Below are 5,866 nucleotides of genomic sequence, written 5' to 3'. Positions count from 1 at the left end.
CGTGGAAGCCCAACACAACCATAAAATCTAGCATGTAAGTGAACTAATATCATCTAAGTTCTTTACTATGCATCTAAAACATGAGCAAGTAGTGTAGAAGCCATGAAACACGTTTTTCAGACAAGCTCATCTGAAGAGATTCTACACTGCCCTATATTAAACTACGAACTGGGAGCAATTGGTAAGGAATTTAAGGTTGGGTCATATACCATTCTCTTCGTATGAATGTTTTCTACAACATATCCAAATTTCATAGCAATCGTATGAACGAGCTAACAGATGTGGCCAAAACATCGAACAACATGCAACCTGGAAAAGTTCTGAAGGTCTCCTGGAAGTTCACTATTTCGCCTTTTTCAGGCCCTAAAAATGCTCAAAATTCAAAAAGCTTCTTTGATAAATCTTGGAAATTTCCTGGGCTTGAAGATACATATGCATACCACGAAAATAAGATTTCGGACGAGGATTCTACAGCGTTTCTAGTAAAATCTGAAGTCTGAAATTTTCTGGTGACGTATTTCGGCAAAGTTATCCATAAATTTACATGGATTATCATTCATTCATTCAGAAATCAACAATTTCATACTTCTATGAATAAATTAAAGGAGATATACTTACTAAGGGAGTCTCTAAATCATTTGAAGGCTCGGCAATACCGGGAACTCCATTGGCAACGCCGTTATCTCCATTCGGTTCGGGATTTCGGGAATTCTCCATATTCCCATGTCCCAAAGAAGAGCACGCTTCATCAACATGCTGCTTATCTACAATGATTTCTTCCTGAATTGATCAACAACAATTATTATTGTTTCATTCAAGGAAATGCGCACAAAAAAAAAACTTACATCGACTTCTTCATCAGTGCTGGATTCCTGAATTTTGCCCGGGAACAAGTTGAAGACCGTCAATCGATGGAGAAAAAGTCTGAAAAGAAATAACAAACCTTAGTCTCGTGATCCTAATTACACGGTCAAATTCATGACACAAGGAGCGCTAACAACTCACCAAAGAAACGGCTGGGGACTGCACGTCATTTGCTAACCTCTTGTAGTCCTTACTTCTGGGTTCTCCGCTCCCGTAGTCTTTCTTCCATTTCTGTGGAGTCTACATTGATCTGGGATTTCACTATACGATCATCCTGTGGTAAAGCTAATAAAATAACCAGAAGTACAACTCGGTATGAAGGATCTCTCACCATCACTCAGAGGTCCCAGGAGTACCATTTCTTAAAGTTTCATCCGTAGAGATGTCATCCCTGGAAACGTCGTCTTTGAAAGTGTCATCATGGGAGTCAGTCATTCTTGCAAAGTGGTTGTGACAGATGCATAACATTCAGTGCATCATTCATACAAAGCGCAGGATTCAACAAAACAATGAATCATAGAATAGAGATGCTCACATCAGCGTCTGCAAAAATGGTAATCCCCAACTCTTACCTATTTTACGATTTCACTAGACTTTAGTGATGACATGAAACTTCGAAAACTTGCTCACTCCTTCAAACCTGCGAAGACGAGCAAAACTTATCATTCTAGAGTCAACACTGACTTTTCACAAAACTATGAATAGTTCACATAACCTTTCATGTGAACATTCGCCGATTTTCTACATGTGTGCATACATTATAAAATTACCAAACTCATACATACATTATTTCATCACATATACAATTGTTTTCTTTCAGCAATTGCTCAAAAATCATAAATTGATTTTCATAAAACCGTGAACAACCCACGTAAATTTTACTATCCACTGATTTTCCAAAATTGGACAAATGTCCATTCTATAATTGTGAAAACTCAGACATTATTTCACCATGTATGATTCTCTACTTTCAACAGTTGTTCAAAATCAAAACATTGATTTTACAGAAAATATTTTTAATGTGAAACTCACGTAAATTTGAAAATATATATTTTGCTCCCTTGTGCGAGCATCCGTCTTTAAAACAAGAGCATATTTTCAAAAATAAATTTTTTCATGAAAGCTCATAGATAAAATTTTATGTCATTAGACTCAGGTCTATTTTGTTTGTTTCTTAAACTAACGAACGAACGTCTGTTCCTAAAACAAGGATTTCCTTTTTTTGGACGAGCCCATAAACGCTAAACTGACCAAAACTGGACTTTCAACATACCAAATCATCTATGCTTCATCTCCATGATCACGGAATCACACTCTATCATACCATCAGGGTCCTCACCCAAACATTTGCTCGTACATGACACCATTGGAGCAAATCGAGGATTCTGACGATACCTTTGTAGACAGAGTTCAACCACTGATCTCGTCGACTGAAAATCACCATTTAATGCTTACTGTGGAACATGACTGTTCTTCACTAAGCAAGGGACTTAATGTAGATGGTGGATTTTCAACAAAGGGAAAAAACCGTAAAATCATGAGGCATGTTTTTGACACGGATTTAAGGCATGCAACGATTCATATTTTACGAAGCCATGATGAATATATTTTCGAAATGCCTCCACCAGCTGAGCGTTCGATCCCTGGCATTTCATCGTGAACTCTATGCAGAATAAAGTATTTGGGCGGTTCTCCGTAGATTGAGAGCTTAACGCCTTCAGGATGTCGGTGATACTCACTGTTACCTGACTGCAGGAGAGAGACCCACCTCCACAGAATAATTGCGTGGCGGACGCCTTCAGGACGTCGGTGACACTCACCGTTCCCTGATTATGTGGAGAGACTGTGCATAGATTCAGGCGGTTCTCCGTAGATTGAGAACACTAACGCCTTCTGGTCGTAAACAACATTGTGACTGCCTGACTATGCATCATTCAGAATAGATATGACGCTTTAACTGGATAATATCTTTTCTTCAATAGATTAATCCTGTCGTGACATTCACTACTGAATTCCCAGAATAATCTATTATTGCTCATATTCCATGGTCGAATCCACGGCCTGATCCCATGAAATGGCAATAATAATTGCTCCTATTCCATGGTCGAATCCACGTCCTGATCCCATGGAACGGCAATAACAATTGCTCCTATTCCATGGTCGAATCCACGGATTGATCTCATAGAATGGCAATAAAACAACCGCGCTATCTCATTACTCCGATTTCATGATCGAATCCACTGATCTCATGAAATGGTAATAGATAATCTTAATTCCTCCGATTCTATGGTCGAATCCACGATCCCATAAGATGGTAATGCTTGTTTTATTATTCTGAATTCGTAGCTGAATCCACAGCTGATCCTGCAAATTAATAATGAACAACTATTCATTTTTATTACTCAGTTTCATGGATTATTCTCCACTGAATTCATATATTAGTAATAGATACTCAACAACCGTGCATATGGACCATCACTGAGTAAGCCCCACAAAAATGGTGCGAGTGTACTCGACAATGATGTACGACTGAGCACCCGGATGCACGAACGAGTGTCCAAAAATATGAAATAATGAGGAATCCTTCGCAAAACAGGAGAAAACAATAAATATTAATAAAATAATAAGAGGCGCCCAAGGCCGGCGTGCCCTAGCCGTGGTCGGTCCGTGCCTCTCCCATTATTTTCCTTATTTTTTGTTATTTCGTGAACTCACGAAAACTCCTTGGTTTTAGCAACTTTCCTATTTTTTGCAAAACCTGTGAATTCTCCATAACTTCATGGATTCACGAAATAATATAATAAAATAAGGAGAGGTGTGCGGGACCGGAAACCTAACTGGCCGTCCATGCCTAAGCCGTGGCCGGTCCCACACCTCACAATCCTTAGCTTTTTATAATTATTATTCCCTAATCTCACGAAACTCCTCCGTTTTAACAAAAACTCGTGGATTCTCCATAACTTCAAGGATTCATGAAAAATAATAAAATAGGGAAAGGTGTGCGAGACCGGGCAACCTAGCCGTCCGGCCATGCCCTAGCCATGGTCGGTCCCACACCTCGCAATCCCTAATCTTGCATAATTATTATTTTCCTCAATTCATGAAACTCCCGGGTTTGAGCAAAATTCATGATTTCTCCATATTTTCTCAAATATTGCTCAAATTACGAAAAACCAAAAGCCAACATAGTCACACGACTGGCTAGCCTCTCACGGAAATTTTAAATATTAAAACACTTTCATTTTAATATTTTCAAAATATTGATGAATTGAGCATACATGCTCATTCCAACAAAAATCGAGAATTCTCAGTCAAGATGAAACTCTTCTGAAAATTCACGATATTGCTCGAACACGCATCAGAAAATACTGAAACCCTCAGTATGGAAACACGGACACCACGGAAACACGTGCACGCTTTCATGAGCGACCAGGGTCATTCCTAGGGATTTCACAAGGCCGGTCCCACACGTTTTCATAATTCTGACCTAATTTGCTCAATTGCTCATACTGGGCACGAACTCTCTCCAACCAACTGGGGGATTCTCCAAATGACCAACAACTAGTCCCGTGACACCAAGAGCCGGTCCCATGCTCTCTTGGTCGGTCCTCATCTCTCATACCTAGGTTTTATCACCTAATGTTGAATCCAGCATTATTTCAATAAATGATGAAACCTGCATTTAATCATCGTTCTTTCACCAACTCTCAAACTGAGAACCCTGGTGCGTGCTCACACGAGCACTGGGTACCCATGGACGCTCATCATCCCATGTGGTCGGTCCCTCCTCACTCATGACCAATTTTCAGCAATTCGCCAATTGATGAAGGATTGATAAAAAAATTAGGGTTTCGAACAAACGCTCCACGAATCACCACTTTGAGCAAGTTCAAACACAAAATAATGTTGATTCAGCAATCAACATCCAAATTAATAATATTCGGTAATTCACCAAAATTTTTGATTAATATTTTATTGGGTCACGGTACCAGTAAATAATTCGTCGAATTGAGCAATACTTGCTCAGTTGATCGGATATTGATCCAACCAATAATGTTCAGTAATTCATCAGTAGTTTGTTGAATTGAGCAACACTTGCTCAGTTGCACGCCAAAATTATCAAATTCGTCGAATTGAGCAATATTTGCTCAATTGCTCGACAAACTCTCAATATTCAGCAATTCGTCGAGTTGAGCAATACTTGCTCAGTCGCTCTCTAGTCAGTAATTCATTGACATCTCTGAGAACTACATGTTCAATCCATTAATCACTGAGCATTCACCACTTATGCTCGATTCAACAAAACTAGACTCACAGTCTAAATCAGCCAACAACTGACTAACTAATACACGTCTGCCTTGCAGACTCCATGATTCGTGAAATATCAATCACGTCACAAATGAGGGGATATCACTTAGGGTTTTGGTCTGGAGATATACGACACGTGGATTCATCCACAACGATAAATGTGCGTAAGTCGTGTAAACGGTTGAAGGAGTTAGCAAAGTAGTGGGTGCACGACTAGTCAAGTCTCCGCACGGCATGAAACTGACTTTACCACGATCTCCCACTTTCCAACTCTTTCACTCAAGAAACCGTCACACTTACAGGGATCAGTGGTACATCATTCTTGCAATATAAATAAGTCTAAATCGAGGACATCAGGATATCATCAATCATCGATTATCATCATTATCCAACAACTCGATATAAACTTATTCACAGAACTCAACTTCAGCAGTTCAGCAATATTGCAGAAACCTTCAACGCACCCACAATCCTTGATCATCACTGATCCCACACAACTCTCAGCTTCCCTCCTACAGATCAACCCATATCCCTCTTTGGGACTGAAATGACTCTGGAACGGCCATTGTCTTGGTTTTGGCTGGAGTCATACAAATTGATTTCCCGAATCTAAGCACCCCCTTTGCAGCGGTGCATCTGTGTGAGGTTCAGCAGTTCGCTCGGTTGAGGAGTCTCGACAGCACGCTCGACTCTC

Source organism: Papaver somniferum, chromosome 8 (genome assembly GCF_003573695.1).
Source record: "Papaver somniferum cultivar HN1 chromosome 8, ASM357369v1, whole genome shotgun sequence".
Classification (NCBI taxonomy): domain Eukaryota; kingdom Viridiplantae; phylum Streptophyta; class Magnoliopsida; order Ranunculales; family Papaveraceae; genus Papaver; species Papaver somniferum.
This window is presented reverse-complemented; position numbering follows the sequence as displayed.